Here is a 25,046-nt window from a genome sequence, read left to right on the forward strand (position 1 = left end):
GAGATGGGAGGGAGGGATGAAGTGGGGGGGTTGGAGGAGGTGGAAAGATGGAATGAGGAAGGGGGAGAGAAGGAGATATGTTGATAGGAGATGGTAGAGAGATAAAGGGAGAGAGAGCGAGAAAGAGGGAGAGTTGATTGTGTGTGCGTGCCTCAGCTCCTGTTCCCAGCCATCAATCTATAAATACAATAAACTGATGTCATTTAACGTTATTAAATTCACTAAATATCCTCCAGGTGGTATCACTGTAATATCTATTATCCCCCTCTCTCTCGCTTTCTCTGTCACACACTCATCCCCTCTAATTTCACCACACACACCCCGCTCTCTCCCTCTATCTCTCTCTTGCTTGCTCTCTCTCTCTCATTCTCTCTCGCTCTCTCTTGCTCTCTCTCATGTCTATGTAGCTGTAGTTGGGAGGATGTGTTCACTCTCTGGTGGCTCTCTGCTACATTAAACGCAATGCAAAACTCACATAACTCTATCCCAAGAGTAGACGACCTGCCATCCCTCCTCCTCCTCTACTTCACCACTCTCTATATCCATCCCTCTTCCTCCTCTACTTCCCCACTCTCTATATCCATCCCTCTTCCTCCTCTTCATCCTCTCCACCTCTACTTCCCCACTCTCTATATCCATCCCTCCTCCTGCTCTACTTCCCTACTCTCTATATCCATCCCTCCTCCTCCTCTACTTCCCCACTCTCTATATCCATCCCTCCTCCTCCTCTACTTCCCCACTCTCTATATCCATCCCTCTTCCTCCTCTTCATCCCCTCCACCTCTACTTCCCCACTCTCTATATCCATCCCTCAACCTGCTCTACTTCCCTACTCTCTATATCCATCCCTCTTCCTCCTCTACTTCCCCACTCTCTATATTCATCCCTCCTCCTCCTCTACTTCCCCACTCTCTATATCCATCCCTCTTCTTCCTCCTCTTCATCCCCTCCACCGCTACTTCCCCACTCTCTATATCCATCCCCCCTCCTCCTCTACTTCCCCACTCTCTATATCCATCCCTCCTCCTCCTCTACTTCCCCACTGTCTATATCCATCCCTCCTCCTCCTCTACTTCCCCACTCTCTATATCTATCCCTCCTCCTCCTCTACTTCCCTACTCTCTATATCCATCCCTCCTCCTCCTCTACTCCCCCACTCTCTATATCCCTCCCTCTTCCTCTTCATCCCCTCCTCCTCTACTTTCCCACTCTCTGTATCCTTCCCTCCTCCTCCTCTACTTCCCTACTCTCTATATCCCACCCTCTTCCTACTCTTCATCCCCTCCTCCTCTACTCCCCCACTCTCGATATCCCTCCCTCTTCCTCCTCTTCATCCCCTCCTCCTCTACTTCCCCACTCTCTATATCCATCCCTCCTCCTCCTCTACTTCCCCACTCTCTATATCCATCCCTCCTCCTCCTCTACTCTCCCATTCTCTATATCCCTCCCTCCTCCTCTACTTCCCCACTCTCTGTATCCATCCCTCCTCCTCCTCTACTTTCACATTCTCTATATCCATCCCTCCTCCTCTACTTCCCCACTCTCTGTATCCATCCCTCCTCCTCCTCTACTTCCCCACTCTCTATATCCATCCCTCCTCCTCTACTTCCCCACTCTCTATATCCATCCCCCCTCCTCCTCTACTTCCCCACTCTCTGTATCCATCCCTCCTCCTCCTCTACTTCCCAACTCTCTACATCCATCCCTCCTCCTCCTCTGCTTCCCCACTCTCTATTTCCATCCCTCTTCCTCCTCTTCTTTTTTGGAGGGTCAGGGTGAGAGAGAGATCAAGCATGGAGAGCACCTGCCTCTGTTAATGCACACACGTCTGGACTCACACAAACTCAATCACCACACACACACACACAGTCAATCACCCTACATACACACACTTAGGGGATATTGAATAGTGTTTATTGTTAGGTTTATTCAGTCATTGTCTCATGAATTCATTCCTTATTGTCCCATTCATTGATGAATAAAATATGGTATGAGTGTGCATAGATTCGTTAGCAATGTCAGTTGGACAGCATTGTTGGAACAGCTAACGATCCAATTCTATTTTTAAATAACATACATCAAATATCACATACACATAACATACAGAATAATGTTGGAATAATGTGTTGCAGGCTACTGCTCTAGATGTGTTGAGGGCAGAGAACTGTTTATCAGAGAACACTGTGTATTCCCGCTCTTTTTATCTTCCCTCTCTTTTTACCCTCTTCCTCTCTGGCGCTCATCTATAATTCAGAACCATCATTTGGTTTAGCTGAAATGGTGCTGTGAGGAAACAAACGGGTTTGATGTGATGTGAGGGTGGGTGCAGGGCAGGAACAAATGGGTTTGATGTGATGTGAGGGTGGGTGCAGGGCAGGAACAAATGGGTTTGATGTGATGTGAGGGTGGGTGCAGGGCAGGAACAAACGGGTTTGATGTGATGTGAGGGTGGGTGCAGGGCAGGAACAAATGCAGCTTAGTTCATTTTAGGCAAAAATTGGAGGGGAAAAAAGGAGCGGATCCTTAAGAGGTTTTAAAGACCAGGATTCACACGTATCAAGAGTCTCAGAGTAGGAGTGCTGTTCTAGGATCAGTTTAGCCTTCTAGATCACAAATGACATGGACATAGGGGGGCTGATCCTAGATCAGCACCCTGAGACGCTTGATACACACAGCCACATGGTGGAGATAGGACAGTACCTGTTAAACTTCACACCTCTAATTCACTCATTATTGTTGTGATTATGAATATTACTGTTCTGCTGTTGCAAGATTATCATTCACTCTTTCTCCTTTCTATCTTTTCCAAGATAATATAGTGATTATAAAGTAATGGGACAGAATGATAAGGTTGTGGAGTGGTTGGAGTTGTTATTACTTAAAAGTTGCCTTCCTCCGTTGTGGCTGGTTCAGTACTAGCTAGTCATTTACCTCAAGTACATACAGTACTCAGTCTCTCTCTCATTGTTATGCTAGTCAGTAACAGGAGGGTCCCTCAATGCCAACTGCTGCTGTGTTGTAGTGATAGCCTACCTTGTTCAAGGTAAAAAAAAAGTGCTTGAGAAAGAAAGACATTGTCAGACATTGTAGACACTGTTGTCCAGGGATAGACTGTCTGGAACAGATAGTTCCTTACCTCCCATCTCATTTTCCTTTTATGAGGCCTGGGCTGTTTACCCAGCTGGCTGGTGATGTAACGTTATTGTTTCATGGTCACTGATTGCCTGGTCATACACAGCCAGACACCTTTGACATTTCGCTGGGAGAACAAACGTCACACAGACGAGGAAAGAGACTAAGAGACTTAGAAGCAGTAGAAATATGAGAGTCGTCGTAACATGAAATGTCATAGGATGACAATATGTTTTATATTCAGCCACCAAAATGCATATCAGAATGTTCAGGGCAGCATGACTTGGTTGACTCTTTCTATTCCTGTTGTGTGTTGTTGTTTTAACTGCTCCAAGTAACAATTTAGTTAAAGAGGCGAGGGGAATGAGATATGGCTGATTTGACATGTTTTAATTTCCAATTTTAAATCCTAGATGCTGGTGTGTGTTTCACAATCAAATCAAATGTCATTGACCACATACACGTGTTTAGCAGATGTTATTGTGGTGTAGTGAAATGCTTGTGCTTCCAGTTCGGACAGTGGAGATATATCGAACAAGTAATATCTAACAATTTCACAACATATACCCAATACACACAAATTTAAGTAAGGAATGGAATTAAGAATATATAAATAAATGGATGAGCACTGTCAGCACGGCATAGACTATGATACAGTAGAGTAGAATATAATTATTATTATTTTTTATTGTTTTATTTCTCCTTTATTTAACCAGGTAGGCTAGTTGAGAACAAGTTCTAATTTACAACTGCGACCTACAGTAAATACTGTACATATGCAAGACATGTAAACATTATTAAAGTGACATTATTAAAGTGATTAGTGTTCCATTTATTGAAGTGGCCAATGATTTCAAGTCTGTGTATATAGACAGCAGCCTCTCTGTGCTAATGATGGTTATTTAACAGTCTTGAGATAGAAGCTGTTTTTCAGTCTCCTGGTCCCCGCTTTGATGCACCTGTACAGACCTTGCCTTCTGGATGATAGTGGGGTGAACAGGCAGTGGCTCGGGTGGTTGTTGTCCTTGATTATCTTTTTGGCATTCCTGTGACATCGGGTGCTGTAGGTGTCCTGGAGGGCATGTAGTTGGCCCCCAGTGATGCATGGTGCAGCCCTGCGGTTGTGGGCCGTACAGTTACCATGCCAGGTGGTGATACAGCCCAACAGGATGCTCTCAATTGTCCATCTGTAAACGTTTGTGAGGGTTTTAGGTGCCAAACCACATTTCTTCAGCCTCCTGAGGTTGAAGAGGTGCTGTTGCACCTTCTTCATCACACTGTCTGTGTGGGTGGAGCATTTCAGTTTGTCAGTGATGTGTACGCTGAAGAACCACCTTCTCCACTGCTGTCCCGTCGATGTGGATATGCTCCCTCTGCTGTTTCCTGAAGTCCACGATCATCTCCTTTGTTTTGTTGACATTGAGTGCAAGGTTATTTTCCTGGCACCACACTCATAGAGCTCTCACCTCCTCCTTGTAGGCTGTCCCGTCGTTGTTGGTAATCAAGCCTATTACTGTTGTGTCGTCTGCAAACTTGATGATTGAGTTGGAGGCGTGCTTGGCCACACAGTCATGGGTGTACAGGGAGTACAGGAGGGAGCTGAGCACGCACCTTGTGGGGCCCCAGTGTTGAGGATCAGCGAAGTGGGGGTTTTGTTTTCTACCTTCACCACCTGGGGGCAGCCCGTCAGGAAGTCCAGGACCCAATTGCATAGGCCAGGGTTCAGACCCAGGGCCTCGAACTTAATGATGAGCTTGGAGGGTACAGGAACAATGGTGGCCATCTTGAAGCATGTGAGGACAGCAGACTGGGATAGGGAAAGATTGAATATGTCCGTAAACACACCAGCCAGCTGGTCTGCGTATGCTCTGAGGACGCGGCTAGGGAAGCCGTCTGATGCCGTCAGCCTTGCGAGGGTTAACACGTTTAAATGTCTTACTCTAGTCGGCCATAGAGAAGGAGAGCCCACAGTCCTTGGTAGCGGGCAGCGTCGGTGCCACTGTGTTATCCTCAAAGCAGGCAAAGAACGTGTTAAGCTTGTCCGGAAGCAAGACGTCGGTGTCCACTGGTTTTCCTTTTGTAGTCTGTGATTGTCTGTAGACCCTGCCACATATGTCTCGTGTCTGAGACGTTGAATTGTGACTCCAATTCGTCTCTATACTGACGTTTTGCCTGTTTGATTGCCCTGCGGAGAGAATGACTACTCTGTTTGTATTCTGCGATATTAGCAATCACCTTGCCATGTTTAAATGTGGCGGTTCGAGTTTCAGTTTTACGCGAATGCTGCAATCCATCCACGGTTTCTGGTTAGGGTAGGTTTTAATGGTCACAGTGGGTACAACATCTCCTATACACTTCCGGATAAACTCAGTTACAGTTTCAGTGTATACGTCAATATTATTCTCTGAAGCTACCCAGAACGTATCCCAGTCCATGTGATCAAAACAATCAGTATATCCCGAGAGATGTCTCTGTGAAACAGAGTCTGTTATAATCCCTGATGTCTCTCTGGAAAGAGACCCTTGCCCTGATTTCGTCAACTTTGTTATCCAGGGACTGAACATTAGCGAGTAATATACTCGGAGGTGGTGGGTGGTGTACACGCCTCCTAAGTCGTACTAGAAGACCGCTCCGAGAACCCTTTTTTCGCCAGCGTTGTTTTTGGGTTGGCCTCTGGAATCAGTTCAATTGCCCAGGGTGATGCGAACAAAGGATCCGCTTTGGGAAAGTCGTATTCCTGGTCGTAATGTTGGTAGTGCTGGTGAGTTACCGTCGCTCTGATATCTAATAGTTCTTCCCGGCTGTATGTAATAACACATAACATTTTCTGGGATAACAATGTAAGAAATAATACATTTAAAAAAACATTTCTAAGGAAAAAGCCATTCCAGAAATCCACATGACCTGTCAGTCTCCTGTTCAATGAAGCAAACTCTCTCCTGTCTCTAAAACTCCTAAAAGTATCTTAGCTAATAGTCATTATATTTATAGGAGAGTAAAAGAAGCTGCTCCATGAAGGGGCTTGGCTGTACCTGTAGCTTCCTGGTTTACACTGTAATTATGCGTGTGGTCAGAGTCAGTCAGCCCGCTTCAGCCTGTAGGTCACTACCCTGCAGAACACAACAGACACCTCAAACCACCTGCAGCTACTTCTCTGATTGCTAGGTGAACACTCACACACCTCCACACCTGTTCCCTCCCAAAACAGAATGCGGATGGCACCATTGTCATAGCAACAATGCAATCAGAATCTATTTTCATCAAGGCTTTATTAGTTATAATAAAATGTTATTTTTAATAAATTCTAAAACAGATTTCCGTCCCTATTGTTATCTTGATGTGTGTGTGTGTGTGTGTGTGTGTGTGTGTGTGTGTGTGTGTGTGTGTGTGTGTGTGTGTGTGTGTGTGTGTGTGCGTGTGTGTGCGTGTGTGTGTGTGTGTGTGTGTGTGTGTGTGTGTGTGTGTGTGTGTGTGTGTGTGTGTGTGTGTGTGTTCGAGCATAGGTGGTTTTGCTCGGGTGTAAGCATCTGCCTCGGGTGTAAGGTTGCATGTTTAAATCCAGCAACAGAAAGTTGTTTTTTCGATTCTTGTTTTAAGCCTATCCCAAGCCTTAACCCGTACCTTAACCATTCAGAGTAAATGCCTGACCTTAAGATTTCGGAGCAACCGAAATGACCCCTCTGTAAACTGTATATTAGTGTTGTGATGGTAGCATTGACCCCTCTGTAAACTGTACATTAGTGTTGTGATGGTAGCATTGACCCCTCTGTAAATGTTATATTAGAGTTGTGAATGATGGTAGTGTTGATTTCTGTGTAAACTGTAGTGTTGACTTTTGGACAGATGGTTGACCATGTGTTTAAAGAGGGCTGAGGGATCCTCTTCTCCTCTTCTCCTCTTCCTCTCATCCTCGCCTCTTTTTCTCATCTCTCCCCCTCTCCACTCGTCTCCTCTCTTCCAATGATCCCATTCTCTTCTCCACCTCTTTTCTCATATCCACCTCTCTCTATTTCTCTTCCTCTCATCCTTTCCTCCTCTCCTCCTGTCCTCTCATCTCTTCCTCTCCTCTCGTCTTCCTCTCTCCCTCTCTTTCTCCCCTTTACCAGTGTAATGAGTTCTAATAGAGAGGGCCTGGGTGTGATCTGAATACTGAACACACCATCAGAGGCACCTAACGGACAGCGCTCTGAAAGGACTGCTCACACATACTCATTAATCCGCATACAGACACACTCACCAGCCGACCCCCAGCTCCTCCAGATGATTATATAGAGCTCAGTAGATATGACAGCCCAGATGGTGCTTTCTGACAACTCAATCAAATCCAATTGTATTTGTCATATGCTTTGTAAACAACAGGTGTAGACTAACAGTGAAATGCGTACTCACGGACCCTTCCCAACAATGCAGAGAGAGAACAGAGAAATAATAGAAAAGAATAACACAAGGAATAAATACACAACGAGTAACTCTAACCCTAGCTGCATACACATGGTACCAGTACCGAGTCAATGTGCATGGGTACGAGGTAATTGAGTTAGATACACTACATTACCTAAAGTATGTGGACACATACATCTCATTCCAAAGTCATGGACATTAATACGGACTTGGTTACTGTTTTGCTGCTATAACAGCCTCAGCTCTTCTGGGAAGGCTATCCACTAGATGTTGGAACATTGCTGTGGGCACTTGCTTCCATTTAGCCACAAGAGTATTAGTGAGGTTGGGCACTGATGTTGGGCGATTAGACTCACAGTCTGCATTCCAATTCATCCCAAAGGTGTTTGATGGGGTTGATGAATGGTATCAAATACATCAAACACATTGCTTCCATGTCCATGCCATTATTATGAGCCATCCTCACCTCAGCAGCCTCCACCGGTTTCCACTTCACAATAACAGCACTTACAGTTGAGTGGAGCAGCTCTAGCAGGGCAGAAATTTGACAAACTGACTTGCTGGTAAAGTGCCATCCTATGACGGTGCCACGTTGAAAGTCACTGAGCTCTTCAGTAAGGCCATTCTACTGCCAATGTTTGTCTATGGAGATTGCATGTCGGTGTGCTCGATTTTTATACACCTGTCAGCAACAGGTGTGCCTGAAACAGCAGAATCCAGTAATTTGAAGGGGTTTCCACATAGTTTTGAATATATAGAATATTTACATATACCTAGGGATAAAGTGACTAGACAACAGGGTAGATAATAAACAGTGGCAGCAGCCTATGTGATGAGTCAAAAGAGTGTAAAAAGGGTCAATACAGATAGTTAAATAGTTTACCAATAGCTACCCGGACTAACTATTGAGCAGTCTTATGGCTTGGGGGTAGAAGCTGTTCAGGGTCTTGTTGGTTCCAGACTTGTTGCATCGGTAGAGAAAACAGTCTTTCACTTGGGTGGCTGCAGTCTTTGACCATTTTTAGGGCCTTCCTCTGACACCGCCTGGTATAGAGGCCCTAGTGATCTACTTTCCCATCGGCTCTACCCTCCGTACCACCTCGTCGTCGGATGCCAAGCAGTTGCCATACCAAGTGATGATACAGCCAGTCAAGATGCTCTCAATGGTGCACCTGTAGAACTTTTTGAGGATCTGACGGTCCATGCCGACATTTTTCAGACTCCTGAGGGGGAAGAGGTGGTGTCTTGTCTTCTTCATGACTGTGTTGGTGTGTGTGGACCATTTTAATTCCTTATTGATGTGGACACTGAGCAACGTGATGCTCTCGACCCGTTCCACTACAGCCCTGTCAATATGCATGGGGGCATGCTCTGTTTCCTGTAGTCCACAATCAGCACCTTTGTCTTGCTGACCTTGAGAGAGAGGTTGTTGTCCTGGCACCACTCTGCCAGGTCACTGACCTCCTCCCGATTGGCTGTCTCATCATCGATGGTGATCAGGCCAACCATCATTGTGTTGTCAGCAAACTTAATGATGGTGTTGGAGTTGTGCGCGGCCACACAGTCGTAGGTGAACAGGGAGCACAGGAAGGGACTAAGCACACACCCCTGAGGTGCCCTGTGTTGAGGGTCAGCATGGCAAATATGCCTACCTACACCACCTGGGGGCGGCCCATCAGGAAGTCTGGGATGCAGTTGCAAAGGGAGGTGTTCAGTCCCAGGGTCCTTAGCTTAGTGATGAGCTTGGAGGGCACTATGGTGTTGAACGCTGAGCTATAGTCAATGAACAGCATTCTCATGTATGTGTTGCTTTTGGCCAGGTGGGAGAGGGTGGTATGGAGTGCAATAGAGATTGCATCATCTGTAGATCTGTTTAGGCGGTATGTGAATTGGAGTGGGTCTAGGGTGTCTGGGATGATGGTGTTGATGTGGGCCATGACCAGCCTTTCAAATAATTGCATGGCTACAGATGTGAGTGTGAGTGATAGTCATTTAGACAGGTTACCTTGGCATTCTTGGGCACAGGGACTATGGTGGTCTGTTTGAAACATGTAGCTATTACAGACTGGGCCAGAGAGATGTTGAGAATGTCAGTGAAGACATTTTCCAGCTCTGTCTGTCTGTCTGTCTGTCTGTCTGTCTGTCTGTCTGTCTGTCTGTCTGTCTGTCTCTGACCTCTCACCCCCCTCTCATCCCCTTCTCACTCTCCTCTCCTTACTACATGCCAGACAGCCGTGCCCTTTGGAACAAGGAGGGAAGTGGCTCTTTAATTGCCGCCCACTTAAAAGAGCTTGAGGATATTGAGGCAAAACAAAATCTCAAGGAAATTTGTCCGTTTTTGTTTAATGATGGATTCTCAATCTCTCTTTTTCCATTTATCTCTCTCTCACTCTCTTGCTCGCTCTCTCGCTCTCTCTCTCTCTCTTGATTTTAATATCTATCTCTTTCTCGGACGTGACACACAACAGTGTGTGTGTGCATTCGGGCCTGCATGTGTGTGTGTTTAGTAAGAAAGGGAGAGAGAGCAGGAGAGGAAAAGAGAGAGGGATCTGGGAAGAGAGAGGGAGAGCATAGTACAGCTCCACCAATACAGTGTGACCCAGTTAGATACGAACACTGTTAATAAACAAGGTGGCTGGATGGCTGCATCAGGTGTACCTACCTTTCCCTCTCTCCCCCTCCCTATTTTTATCCCTATTCCTTTCCCTCTTCTCTTCTCTCATTATCCATGTCTCATTGTCTCCCTGTCTCTCCCTGTCTCATTCTCTCCCTGTCTCTCCCTCTATCCCTCTCTCTCACAGCACCTACTGTCTCTATCTGTGTGTTTAGTTACCATAGTTCTACAATCAGCACTTTCACCTCTCTCTTCTTCTATGAAATAGCGTAGGCTTATATGAAAGCCCTAATGCAAAATCTGGCCCACTCCATATCTCCATTGGGGGGGAAACACATTGGAGAGAAAGAAAGTGGTTGAGTGTATTATAGCTGTGTTGGGTATGAATAGCAACTGCACTTATTGGTTTCTGGCATGTGTGGATGCTGTACAGAGCTTTAGACAGAGGCATTCAGAACCTCCCAATAGCTTTTAGACTAAATAACTGCTCTTTCATCTTGCATGCAGCAGGTATACGGGACATTTCACAGCAACAAGATTGTACCTGAAAGCATCTGTGGAATGTTATAAGTGTAGCATGTATTGTGAACATATTTAGGTTTTAGGTCAAAGTACTTAGTAATGAGTTCCACTTTTTGTAGGCTACTGTATAAGCTTAGCCCCAGTGCTATCCCCAGCCTGAAGCTATCTCCATCCCTAACCCTGGCCAGAGTCCTTGCCTATAGGAAGTGGCAACAGTAGCTTCTTGGGAGGCAGCCTTCCTCAGACTGAGCCGACAGGACAAAGAGCACACACACAGTGAAGGGCACTCAACATGTACTGCACTGAAAAAAATGACTGGTTGATGATTGGTTGAAAGAAATTGATAATAAGAAGATTGTTGGAGCTGTACTGTTAGATTTCAGTGCACCCTCTGACATTATTGACCATAACCTGTTGTTGAGAAAACATATGTGTTATTGCTTTTCAACCTCTGCTATATCATGGGTTCAGAGCTATCTATCTAAAACCCTCAGAGGGTTTTCTTTAATAGAATTTTCTCTAATGTCAAACATGTCAAACAGGACAGCTCTAATGTCAAACAGGACAGCTCTCTAGGCCCTGTACTCTTTTCTATTTTTACCAATGACCTGCCACTGGCATTAAACAAAGCATGTGTTTCCATGTATGATGATTCAACCACACAGTGGCTTGAAAAAGTATCCGTAATTTGATTTACTCAACATGCCGACCAATTTGAAGATGAAAAATATTTTCTATTCTGAAACAAACAAGAAATAAGACAAAAAAACTGAAAAGTTGAGCGTGCATAACTAAATTCAATACTTTTAGAGCAAACTTTCGCAGCAATTACAGCTGCCAGTCTCTTTGGGTATGTCTCTATAAGCTTGGCACACCTAGTCACTGGGATGTTTGCCCATTCTTCAAGGCAAAACTGCTCAAGCTCCTTCAAAATGGATGGGTTACGCTGGTGTAGAGCAATCTTTAAGTCATACCACAAATTGCAAGACATTTAAATGTTTCCCCTTAAAAAACTCAAATGTTGCATTAGCAGTGCTTAGGGTAAATTGTCCTGCTGGAAGGTGAACCTGTATCCAAATCTCAAATCTCTGGAAGACTGAAACAGGCTTCCCTCAAGAATTTCCCTATATTTAGCGCCATCCATCATTCCTTCAATTCTGACCAGTTTCCCAGTCCCTGCCGATAAAAAACATCCCCACAGCATGATGCTGCCACCGCCATGCTTCACTGTGGGGGTGGTGTTCTCAGGGTGATGAGAGCTGTTGGGTTTGCGCCAGATATAGCATTTTCCTTGATGGCCAAAAAGCTACATTTTGCATTTTACCATATGTTTGGGGAGTCTCCCACTTGCATTTTGGCGAACACCAAACATGATTGCTTATTTTTTATGGCCACTCTTCCATAAAGCCCAGCTCTGTGGAGTGTACTGCTTAACCTCTCTGAACTACCCATCCCGATCCGGGATAATTGTCATCAGCAACGCTGAATAGAATAGCGCCACAGTCAAATAATATTACTAGAAAATATTCATATTCATGAAATCACAAGTGCAATATTGCAAAACACAGCTTAGCCTTTTGTTAACCTCTTGAATCTGTGGGGGCGCTATTTCATTATTGGATAAAAAAAAACGTGCCCGTTTTAAGCGCAATATTTTGTCACGAAAAGATGCTTGACTATGCATATAATTGACAGCTTTGGAAAGAAAACACTCTAACGTTTCCAAATCTGCAAAGATATTGTCTGTGAGTGCCCCAGAACTGATGCTACAGGCGAAACCAAGATGAAACTTCAAACAGGAAGTGAACAACATTTCTGAGGCGCTGTTTTCCATTGTCTCCTTATATGGCTGTGAATGCGCCAGGAACGAGCCTACACTTTCTGCCGTTTCCCTAAGGTGTCTGCAGCATTGTGACGTATTTGTAGGCATATCATTGGAAGATTGGCCATAAGAGACTACATTTACCAGGTGTCCGCCCGGTGTCCATGGTCGAAATTGGTGCGTAATCTTCAGCTGCAAGCATTCTTCCATGGGATTCAGAGGAGAGAGCAGACTTCCACGAACGTTATATCATCGAAGAGATACAGTGCCTTGCGAAAGTATTCGGCCCCCTTGAACTTTGCGACCTTTTGCCACATTTATGGCTTCAAACATAAAGATATAAAACTGCATTTTTTTGTGAAGAATCAACAACAAGTGGGACACAATCATGAAATGGAACGACATTTATTGGATATTTCAAACTTTTTTAACAAATCAAAAACTGAAAAATTGGGCGTGCAAAATTATTCAGCCCCCTTAAGTTAATACTTTGTAGCGCCACCTATTGCTGCGATTACAGCTGTAAGTCGCTTGGGGTATGTCTCTATCAATTTTGCACATCGAGAGACTGACATTTTTTCCCATTCCTCCTTGCAAAACAGCTCGAGCTCAGTGAGGTTGGATGGAGAGCATTTGTGAACAGCAGTTTTCAGTTCTTTCCACAGATTCTCGATTGGATTCAGGTCTGGACTTTGACTTGGCCATTCTAACACCTTGATATGTTTATTTTTGAACCATTCCATTGTAGATTTTGCTTTATGTTTTGGATCATTGTCTTGTTGGAAGACAAATCTCCGTCCCAGTCTCAGGTCTTTTGCAGACTCCATCAGGTTTTCTTCCAGAATGGTCCTGTATTTGGCTCCATCCATCTTCCCATCAATTTTAACCATCTTCCCTGTCCCTGCTGAAGAAAAGCAGGCCCAAACCATGATGCTGCCACCACCATGTTTGACAGTGGGGATGGTGTGTTCAGCTGTGTTGCTTTTACGCCAAACATAACGTTTTGCATTGTTGCCAAAAAGTTCAATTTTTTTTTCATCTGACCAGAGCACCTTCTTCCACATGTTTGGTGTGTCTCCCAGGTGGCTTGTGGCAAACTTTAAACAACACTTTTTATGGATATCTTTAAGAAATGGCTTTCTTCTTGCCACTCTTCCATAAAGGCCAGATTTGTGCAATATACAACTGATTGTTGTCCTATGGACAGAGTCTCCCACCTCAGCTGTAGATCTCTGCAGTTCATCCAGAGTGATCATGGGCCTCTTGGCTGTATCTCTGATCAGTCTTCTCCTTGTATGAGCTGAAAGTTTAGAGGGACGGCCAGGTCTTGGTAGATTTGCAGTGGTCTGATACTCCTTCCATTTCAATATTATCGCTTGCACAGTGCTCCTTGGGATGTTTAAAGCTTGGGAAATCTTTTTGTATCCAAATCCGGCTTTAAACTTCTTCACAACAGTATCTCGGACCTGCCTGGTGTGTTCCTTGTTCTTCATGATGCTCTCTGCACTTTTAACGGACCTCTGAGACTATCACAGTGCAGGTTCATTTATACGGAGACTTGATTACACACAGGTGGATTGTATTTATCATCATTAGTCATTTAGGTCAACATTGGATCATTCAGAGATCCTCACTGAACTTCTGGAGAGAGTTTGCTGCACTGAAAGTAAAGGGGCTGAATAATTTTGCACGCCCAATTTTTCAGTTTTTGATTTGTTAAAAAAGTTTGAAATATCCAATAAATGTCGTTCCACTTCATGATTGTGTCCCACTTGTTGTTGATTCTTCACAAAAAAATACAGTTTTATATCTTTATGATTGAAGCCTGAAATGTGGCAAAAGGTCGCAAAGTTCAAGGGGGCCGAATACTTTCGCAAGGCACTGTATGTGAAAAACACCTTGAGGATTGATTCTAAACAACGTTTGCCATGTTTCAGTCTATATTATGGAGTTAATTTGGAAAAAAGTTTGGCGTTTTGATGACTGAATTTTAGTTTTTTTGGGGGGGGGGGGGGGGTTTGAACAAAACGGAGCGATTTCTCATACACAAAGAATCTTTTTGGAAAAACTGAACATTTGCTATCTAACTGAGAGTCTCCTCATTGAAAACATCCGAAGTTCTTCAAAGGTAAATTATTTTATTTGAATGCTTTTCTTGTTTTTGTGAAAACGTTGCCCGCTAAATGCTACGCTAGCTACACTAACTATCAATACTGTTACACAAATGCTTGTTTTGCTATGGTTGAAAAGCATATTTTGAAAATCTGAGATGACAGTGTTGTTAACAAAAGGCTAAGCTTGAGAGCTAGCATATTTATTTCATTTAATTTGCGATTTTCATGAATAGTTAACGTTGCGTTATGGTAATGAGCTTGAGGCTGTATTCACGATCCCGGATCCGGGATGGCTAGTATCAAGAGGTCCACCTGTCGTCTCAGATTTTGAAATTATGCTTTACAGCGAAAGCAATACAAGCGTTTGTGTAAGTTTATCGATCGCTCGACAAAACAATAAGTACACTTAGCATCAGGTAACTTGGTCACGAAAATCAGAAAAGCAATCAAATTAATAATTTACCTTTGATGATCTTCGGATGTTTTCACTCACGAGACTCCCAGTTAGACAACAAATGTTCCTTTTGTTCCATAAAGATATTTTTTATATCCAAATACCTCCGTTAGTTTGGTGCGTTATGCCCAGGAATCCATCGGAAAGAGCGGTCATGACAACGCAGACAAAAACTCACTCTGAGAGCCCCCACCTAGCCACTAACGAAATGTGGTCGTTCACGCTCATTCTTCAAAAGAAAAGCCTGAAACTATGTCTAAAGGCTGTTGACACCTTAGGGAAGTGGTTAGGTTGATATCTGGTTGATATCCCTTTAAATTGGCAATAAGGATGCATAAGAACAGAAGGGTTTCGAAATAAGAGGCACTTCCTGATTGGATTTTCCTCAGGGTTTCACCTGCAATATCAGTTCTGTTATACTCACATACAATATTTTGACAGTTTTGGAAACTTTAGAGTGTTTTCTATACTAATCTGTCAAGTATATGCATATTCTAGCATCTGGTCCTGAGAAATAGGCTGTTTACTATGGGAATGTTATTTTTCCAAAATAGTGCCCCCTAGCTTCAAGAGGTTTTAAAGTGGTCCTATGGACAGATACTCCAACCTCAGTTGTGGAGCTTGGCAGCTCCTTCAGGGTTATCTTTGGTCTCTTTGTTGCCTCTGATTAATGCCCTCCTTGCCTGGTCCATGAGTTTTGGTGGGCAGCCCTCTCTTGGCAGGTTTGTTGTGGTGCCATATTCTTTCCATTTTTTAGTAATGGATTAAATGGTGCTCCATGGGATGGTCAAAGTTTCAGATATTTTTTATAACCCAACCCTGATCTGTACTTCTCCACAACTCTGTCCCTGACCTGTTTGTAGAGATCCTTGGTCTTCATTGTGCCGCTTGTTTGGTGGTTCCCCTTGCTTAGTGGTGTTGCAGACTCTGGGGCCTTTCAGAACAGGTGTATGTACAGTTGAAGTCGGACGTTTACATACACCTTAGCCAAATATATTTAAACTCAGTTTTTCACAATTGTTGACCTTTAATCCTAGTAAAAATTCCCTGTCTGAGGTCCGTCAGGATCACCACTTTATTTTAAGAATGCAAAATGTCAGAATAATAGTAGAAGTGCACCAGTCCCTCCTGCTGCAGACCACCCCCACAACATGATGCTGCCACCCCCGGGCTTCACGGTTGGATGGTGTTCTTCGGCTTGCAAGCCTCCCCCTTTTCCTCCAAACATAACGATGGTCATTATGGCCAAACAGTTCTATTTTTGTTTCATCAGACTAGGGGACATTTCTCCAAAAAGTATGATCTTTGTCCCCATGTGCAGTTGCAAACCGTAGTCTGGCTTTTTATGGCAGTTTTGGAGCAGTGGCTTCTTCCTTGCTGTGCTGCCTTTCAGGTTATGTCGATATAGGACACGTTTAACTGTGGATATAGATGCTTTTGTACCTGTTTCCTCCAGCATCTTCCCAAGGTCCTTTGCTGTTGTTCTCGGATTGATTTGCACTTTTCGCACCAAAGTACGTTCATCTCTAGGAGCCAGAACACGTCTCCTTCCTGAGCGGTATGATGGCTGCGTGGTCCCATGATGTTTATCCTTGCGTAGTATTGTTGGTACAGATGAACGTGGTACTTTCAGGCATTTGGAAATTGCTCCCAAGGATGAACCAGAATTGTGGAGGTCTCCAATTTTTTGCTGATTTCTTTTGATTTTCCCATGATGTCAAGCAAAGAGGCACTGAGTTTGTAGGTAGGCCTTGAAATACATCCACAGGTACACCTCCATTGACTCAAATTATGTCAATTAGCCTATCAGAAGCTTCTAAAGCCATGACATCATTTTCTGGAATTTTCCAAGCTGTTTAAAGGTACAGTCAATTTAGTGTATGTAAACTTCTGAACCACTGGAATTGTGATACAGTGAATTATAAGTGAAATAATCTGTCTGTAAACAATTGCTGGGAAAATGACTTGTGTCCTGCACGAAGTAGATGTCCTTACCGACTTGCCAAAACAATAGTTTGTTAACAAGATATTGTGAAGTGGTTGAAAAACAAGTTTTAATGACTCCAACCTAAGTGTATGTAAACTTCCGACTTCAACTGTATACTGAGATCATGTGACACTTAGATTGCAGACAGGTGGGCTTTATTTAGCTAATTATGTGACTTCTGAAGGTAATTGGTTGCACCAGATCTTATTTAGGGGCTTCATAGCAAAGGGGGTGAATACATATGCACGCACCACTTTTCGGTTTTAAATTTTTTTAAACATTTTTAAACAAGTATTTTTTCTCATTTCACTTCACCAATTTGGACTATTTTGTATATGCCCATTACATGAAATCCTAATAAAAATAAATTTAAATTACAGGTTGTAATGCAACAAAATAGGAAAGGGGGGGGGGGGGGGTGAATACTTTTGCAAGGCATTGTATATGCATCAGCAACCACAGCTGATGAAGTCACTGAAACCCTTAACAAATAGTTTTGGAATGAGTGACCAGTAATAAACTGGTCCTGAACATCTCTAAAACTAAAAGCATTGTATTTGGTACAATCATTCCCTAAGTCCTAGACCTCAGCTGAACCTGGTAATGAATGGTGTGGCTGTTGAACAAGTTGAGGAGACTAAATTACTTGGTGTTACCTTAGATTGTAAACTGTCATGGTCAAAATATATAAATATAAATATATAGATTCAATGATTGTAAAGATGGGGAGAGGTCTGTCTGTAATTACAAGATGCTCTGCAAGCTTTAGTTTTGTCTTATCTCATTGTCCAGTTGTGTGGTCGAGCGCTGCAAGGAAAGACCTAGTTAAACTGCAGCTGGCCCAGAACAGAGCGGCACATCTTGCTCTTCGTTGAAAACAGAGGACTAATATAAATACTATGCATGTCAGTCTCTCTTGGCTAAGAGGAAGAGAGACTGACTGCATTATAAGAAACCAGACATGCCACCAGGGGTCTTTTCACAGTCCCCAAATCCAGAACAAATTCAAAAAAGCGTACAGTATTATATCAAGCCATTATTGCATAGACCTCCCTTCCATCTCATAATGTGCATATGAACAGCAAACCTGGTTTCAAAAAACAGATAAAGCAACACCTCACAGCACAATGCCTCTCCCCTATTTGACCTAGATAGTTTGTGTGTATGTATTAATAGGTAGGCTACGTGTGCCTTTTTTAAAATGTTTGTAGTTCTGTCCTTGAACTGTTCTTGCCTTAATGTTCTGTATTATGTCATGTTTCATGTTTTGTGTGGACCCCAGGAAGACAAGGTGCTGCTTTCGCAACAGCTAATGGGGATCCTAGTAAAATACCAACAAACAAAAACACACACACACATTGGAGGCACAAAGGAGCAGATCCAGGCTGCACCACCCACACACACACCTCCCGCTGCACACGGAGAGAGGGAAAAGGGGTTTACAGTTAATCACGCTGAGAGAGAGAGAGAGAGAGAGAGAGCAAGAGAGAGAGCAAGAGAGAAAGAGAGCAAGAGAGCGAGAGAGAGCAAGAGAGAGAGAGATAGAGAGAGCAAGAGAGAGAGATAGAGAGCAAGAGAGATAGAGAGAGAGAGCAAGAGAGAGAGAGAGAGAGATAGATAGAGAGAGCAAGAGAGAGAGAGAGCGAGAGAGAGAGAGATAGAGAGAGCAAGAGAGAGAGATAGAGAGCAAGAGAGATAGAGAGAGAGAGCAAGAGAGATAGAGAGAGAGAGGCCTAAACAACACAAAAACAACACTAGACAACACAAAGCTTTTACTATCTCATCCTGGAATATATAGTCTGAGGTCATCTGCCTTTGACATAAAGAGCAGGAACCCAGACTTAATCAAATAAATTGGAAATACAGACATTGCCATCCTACAAGAAACATGGTATAAAGGAGACAGACCCACTGTTGGCCCTCTAGGTTACAGAGAGCTGGTAGTCCCATCCACCATTCTACCAGGTGTGAAACAGGGAAGAGACTCAGGGGGTGTGCTAATTTGATATAGAGCAGACCTAACCCACTCTATTAAATGAGTCAAAACAGGAACATTTTATATCTGGCTATAAATTAATAAGGAAATTATCTCAACAGAGATAAATGTCCTCATGTGTGCTACCTTTATCCCCCCAATAGAATCCCCATACTTTAACGATGACAGCTTTAACCATCCTAGATGGGGAGATCAACAATTTCCAGGCCCAGGGACATGTAATAGTGTGTGGTGACCTTAATGCCAGAACTGGACAAGAACCTGACACCCTCAGCACACAGGTAGACAAACACCTACCTGGAGGCGACAACATTTCCTCCCCGATATGCCCCCCCAGACACAACTATGACAACATAACCAACAAAAACAAGTCACAACTCCTGCAGCTCTGTCGGATGCTGGGTATCTACATAGTCAAGAGTAGGCTTTGAGGGGACTCCTATGGTAGGTACACCTATAGCTCATATTTTGGCAATAGTACTGTAGACTACTTTATCACTGGCCACAACCCAGAGTCTCTTAGACCATTCACAGTCAGCCCACTGACACCCCTATCAGATCACAAAATTACACTCTACTTGAACAGAGCTTTGCTCAATCATAAGGCTTCAAAGCCAATGGACCTGAACAGGTTAATTAAGAAAAGCTATGAATGGAAGGAGAGTAGTGTGGAAATCTACCAAAAAACAATTAGGCAACAACCAATTCAATCCCTTCTCGACAATTTCCTTGACAAAAGGTTTCACTGTAATAGTGATGGTGTAAACCTGGCAGTAGAAAACCTAAACAGTATCTCTGACCTCTCTGAAAGGACCGACGCTGGAGATGAGAAGCAGGTACGGGGAGTTGAACACATAATGTGGAACAGACAGGTAACAAGACAGGACCAGGGTCAGCACACGGGTAACAACGACATATGAACATTAATGCAGCAGCGAGGAACAGACCTGGGGAACTGACACATAATAAACAGGGGATTGAGTCGAGGTGAGTCCAATAATCGATGATGTGCATGACGTGGGGAAGGCAGGTGTGCGTACTGATGGTGGCAGGAGTGCGTAATGCTGGGGAGCCTGGTGCCTTCGAGCCCCAGGGAGGGGGAGCGGGAGCATGCGTGACACTCTCAGCTTCCCTATCAAATCAAAACATTTCAAGCAGACAACCTAAGAAAATTAACAACTTTAAAGAAGAATGCAAAAACTTAAGAAAGAAATTGAGAAACCTATCCAACCAAAAACATAGAGACCCAGAAAACCTGCGTCAACGCCGTCACTATGGTAATCACTAAAACAATACAGAAATACTCTATGGAAAAAGAAAGAACAATACGTCAGAAATCAGCTCAATGTAATTGAAGAAACCATGAAATCCATGTAATCAAACGTGTGGTTAAAATTGGCAAAAAAAACACACACATTTCTTTCCACAGAACTGAGGGGTGAGACAGGGATGCAGCTTCAGCCCTCTTCCACATATATATCAACGAATTGGCGAGTGCACTAGAACAGTGTGCAGCACCCCACCTCACCCTGCTAGAATCTGAAGTCAAATGTCTACTGATGATCTGGTGCTTCTGTCACCAAACAAGGAGGGCCTACAGCAGCACCTATATCTTCTGCACAGATTCTGCCAGACCTGGGACCCTGTCAGTAAGACAAAAATAATGGTGATCCAAAAAAGGTCCAGTTCCCAGGACCACGAATACAAATTCCATCTAGACACTGTTGCCTTGGAGCACACAAAAAACTATACATCCCTCAGCCTAAACATCAGCGCCACAAGTAACTTCCACAAAGCTCTGAACAATCTGAGAGACAAGGAAAGGAAGGGCCTTCTATGTCATCAAAAGGAACATCAAATTCGACATACCAATTACGATCTGGCAAAAAATACTTTAATCAGTTATAAAAACCCATTGCCCTTTATGGTTGTGTGGTCTGGGGTCCACTCACCAACCAAGAATTCACAAAATGGGACAAACACCAAATCCACGTACAACGTAAAACACCAATAATGCATGCAGAGCAGAATTAGGCCGATACCCCCTAATTATCCAAATCCAGAAATCCAATCAAATCAAATGTGTTTATTTATTTATCATTATTCTTCTTACATCAGCTGATATCTCAAAGTCCTGTACAGAAACCCAGCCTAAAACCCCAAACAGCAAGCAATGCAGGTGTAGAAGCACGGTGGCTAGGATAAACTCCCTAGAAAGGCCAAAACCTAGGAAGAAACCTTGAGAGGAACCAGGCTATGTGGGGTGGCCAGTCCTCTTCTGGCTGTGCCGGGTGGAGATTATAACAGAACATGGCCAAGATGTTCAAATGTTCATAAATGACCAGCATGGTCAAATAATAATAATCACAGTAGTTGTCGAGGGTGCAGCAAATCAGCACCTCAGGAGTAAATGTCAGTTGGCTTTTCATAGCCGATCATTGAGAGTATCTCTACTGCTCCTGCTGTCTCTAGAGAGTTGAAAACAGCAGGTCTGGGACAGGTAGCACATCCGATGAACAGGTCAGGGTTCCATAGCCGCAGGCAGAACAGTTGAAACTGGAGCAGCAGCACGGCCAGGTGGACTGGGGACAGCAAGGAGTCATCATGCCAGGTAGTCCTGAGGCATGGTCCTAGGGCTCAGGTCCTCCGAGAGAGAGAAAGAAAGAGAGAAAGAGATAATTAGAGAGAGCATACTTAAATTCACACAAGACACAGGATAAGACAGGAGAAGTACTCCAGATATAACAGACTGACCCTAGCCCCCCGACACATAAACTACTGCAGCATAAATACTGGAGGCTGGGACAGGAGGGGTCAGGAGACACTGTGGCCCCATCCGATCATACCCCAAGACAGGGCCAAACAGGCAGGATATGACCCCACCCACTTTGTCAAAGCACAGCCCCCACACCACTAGAGGGATATCTTCAACCACCAACTTACCATCCTGAGACAAGGCTGAGTATAGCCCACAAAGATCTCCGCCACGGCACAACCCAAGGGGGGCGCCAACCCAGACAGGAAGATCACGTCAGTGACTCAACCCAGTCAAGTGACGCACCCCTCCTAGGGACGGCATGGAAGAGCACCAGTAAGCCAGTGACTCAGCCCCTGTAATAGGGTTAGAGGCAGAGAATCCCAGTGGAGACAGGGGAACCGGACAGGCAGAGATACCAAGGGCGGTTCGATACTCCAGAGCCTTTTCGTTCACCTTCACACTCCTGGGCCAGACTACACTCAATCATATGACCTATTGAAGAGATGAGTCTTCAGTAAAGACTCAGTCTGCGTCTCTCACATGGGTAGGCAGACCATTCCAAAAAAATGGAGCTCTATAGGAGAAAGCCCTGCCTCCAGCTGTTTGCTTAGAAATTATAGGGACAATTAGGAGGCTTGCGTCTTGTGACCGTAGCGTACGTGTAGGTATGTACGGCAGGACCAAATCAGAGAGATAGGTAAGAGTAATATGATCAAATTTGTTGGTTCTCGTCAGGATTCTAGCAGCCGTATTTAGCACTAACTGAAGTTTATTTAGTGCTTAATCCGGGTAGCCAGAAAGTAAAGCACTGCAGTAGTCTAACCTAGAAGTAACAAAAGCGTGGATTAATTTTTCTGAAAAGAGCCGTTCAATTCTACAACCACCTAAAAGGAAGCGATTCCCAAACCTTCCATAACAAAGCCATCACCTAAGCAAGCTGGTCCTGGGGCTCTGTTCACAAACACAAACAGACCCCACAGAGCCCCAGGACAGCAACACAATTAGACCCAACAAAATCATGACAAAACAAAATGATAATTACTTGACACATTGGGAATAAAATTAAAATTAAACTGAGCAAACTAGAATGCTATTTGACCCTAAACAGAGAGTACAGTGGCAGAATACCTGACCACTGTGACTGACACAAACTTAAGGACATCTTTGACTATGTGCAGACTCAGTGAGCATAGCCTTGCTATTGAGTAAGGCCGCCGTAGGCAGACCTGGCTCTCAAGCGAAGACAGGCTATGTGCACACTGCCCACAAAATGAGGTGGAAACTGAGCTGCACTTCCTAACCTCCTGCCAGATGTATGACCATATTAGAGACACATATTTCCTTCAGATTACACAGACCCACAAAAAAATAGAAAACAAATCCAATTTTGATAAATTCCCATATCTACTGGGTGATGTAGCACAGTGTGCAATCACAGTATGAAGATTTGTGACCTGTTGCCACAAGAAAAGGGCAATCAGTGAAGAACAAACACCACAACAATACAAACCATATTTATGTTTATTTATTTTTTACTTCAACTATTTGCACATCATCATCACATCACATAATATGACATTTGAAATGTCTTTATTCTTTTGGAACTTGTGTGAGTGTAATATTTACTGTTCATTTTTTATCGTGGTGCCCCCATATTGGGGTGGCATTGTAACCTAGTGGTTAGAGTGTTGGACTAGTAACTGAGAGGTTGCAAGATCAAATCCCTGAACTGACAAGGTAAAAATCTGTTGTTCTGCCCCTGAACAAGTCAGTTAAGAACAAATTCTTATTTTCAATGACGGCCCAGGAACAGGGGCAGTGTCGTTCTGCCTCTGAACAAGTCAGTTAGGAACAAATTCTTATTTTCAATGACGGCCTAGGAACAGTGGGTTAACTAGGAACGGCCACTGTTCAATGACGGCCTAGGAACAGTGGGTTAACTAGGAACGGCCACTGTTCCTAGGCTGTCATTGAAAATAAGAATTTGTTCTTAACTGACTTGTTCAGAGGCAGAACGACAGATGTTTACCTTGTCAGTTCAATTTGTTCTTGCTTAGTTAAATAAAGGTAAAATAAATAAAATAAAATGTTTATTTCCCTGTTGTTTATCCATTTCACTTGCTTTGACCGGGCTGTTATGTGACCCGACTCCAAAGAAAGAGTAAGATCCCCTGCTCTGAGCATTGTGTATGGACATTGGGCACACTTACACACACACACACACAGGCAGAGAGAGATAGGGAGGAAAGGAGAGGCTGTGTCCCATTTCAGAGAGGGCACTGGAAGTAGGACAGCCAAAATAATGATAAAGAGAGAGAAAGGAGATAGAGAGGGAGCAAAATGAAAAAAAGGAAAACCAGAGAGAGAGAAGGGAGAGAAGTTGGAGAGAGAGAGAAGGGAGAGAAGGTGGAGAGAGAGAGAGAAGGGAGAGAAGTTGGAGAGAGAGAGAAGGGAGAGAAGGTGGAGAGAGAGAGAGAAGGGAGAGAAGTTGGAGAGAGAGAGAAGGGAGAGAAGTTGGAGAGAGAGAGAAGGGAGAGAAGTTGGAGAGAGAGAGAAGGGAGAGAAGGTGGAGAGAGAGAAGGGAGAGAAAGTGGAGAGAGAGAGAAGGGAGAGAAGGTGGAGAGAGAGAAGGGAGAGAAGGTGGAGAGAGAGAGAAGAGAGAGAAGGTGGAGAGAGAGAAGAGAGAGAAGGTGGAGAGAGAGAGGTGGAGAGAGAGAGAAGGGAGAGAAGGTGGAGAGAGAGAGAAGGGAAAGAAGGTGTAGAGAGAGAGAAGGGAGAGAAGGTAGAGAGAGAGAAGGGAGAGAAGGTGGAGAGAGAGAGAAGGGAGAGCATGAGAGCATTGTGTCACTGATTCTCCGCCCCTCGCCTCGAAGCAGCAGTAGCATAAAGAGAGGGAGAGAGAGAAGGAGGAAGAGAGCCCCAAGAAAAACAGAGATAAGGAGGAAGAGAGCCATAAGGAAAACAGAGAGAAGGAGGAAGAGAGCCACAAGGAAAACAGAGAGGAGGAAGAGAGCCACAAAAGAAAACAATCAGAAGGAGCAAGCACTCGGCAGTGGGAAGGGAAAATGGAGCTTTGAGAAAGACCTCCTCCGGTCCTTCCTTTATTTATTCTCTCTGGCACAACCAGTCTCCCCCTCTCTCTCTCTCTGTTAATCTGCCAGCCTTGTACAATTGTTCTGAGGAATTCTGACCATGCCTGGTGAGTGTTCTGTGTTCTGCTGCTTTTCACGTCACTCGCAGTGTGTG

At 44.1% G+C, this 25,046-nt stretch overlaps 1 protein-coding gene across 6 annotated transcripts in view; it reads left to right on the plus strand.

The window, feature by feature from the left end:
• Window positions 1-25,046, plus strand: part of LOC110522816 (disabled homolog 2-interacting protein) — a 251,182-nt gene that overhangs the window by 113,660 nt on the left and 112,476 nt on the right. Inside the window, exon 1 of one of the 6 annotated variants that reach the window (XM_036977022.1) lies at window positions 24,538-24,999. The exons of the other annotated variants lie outside the window; for them this stretch is intronic. The gene's annotated coding sequence lies outside the window, so the exon portion shown is untranslated. Of the gene's footprint in view, window positions 1-24,537; window positions 25,000-25,046 lie in introns of those variants that run through there. 6 annotated transcript variants of the gene reach the window in all.

The sequence above is a fragment of the Oncorhynchus mykiss genome, chromosome 5 (assembly GCF_013265735.2).
Source record: "Oncorhynchus mykiss isolate Arlee chromosome 5, USDA_OmykA_1.1, whole genome shotgun sequence".
Taxonomy (NCBI): domain Eukaryota; kingdom Metazoa; phylum Chordata; class Actinopteri; order Salmoniformes; family Salmonidae; genus Oncorhynchus; species Oncorhynchus mykiss.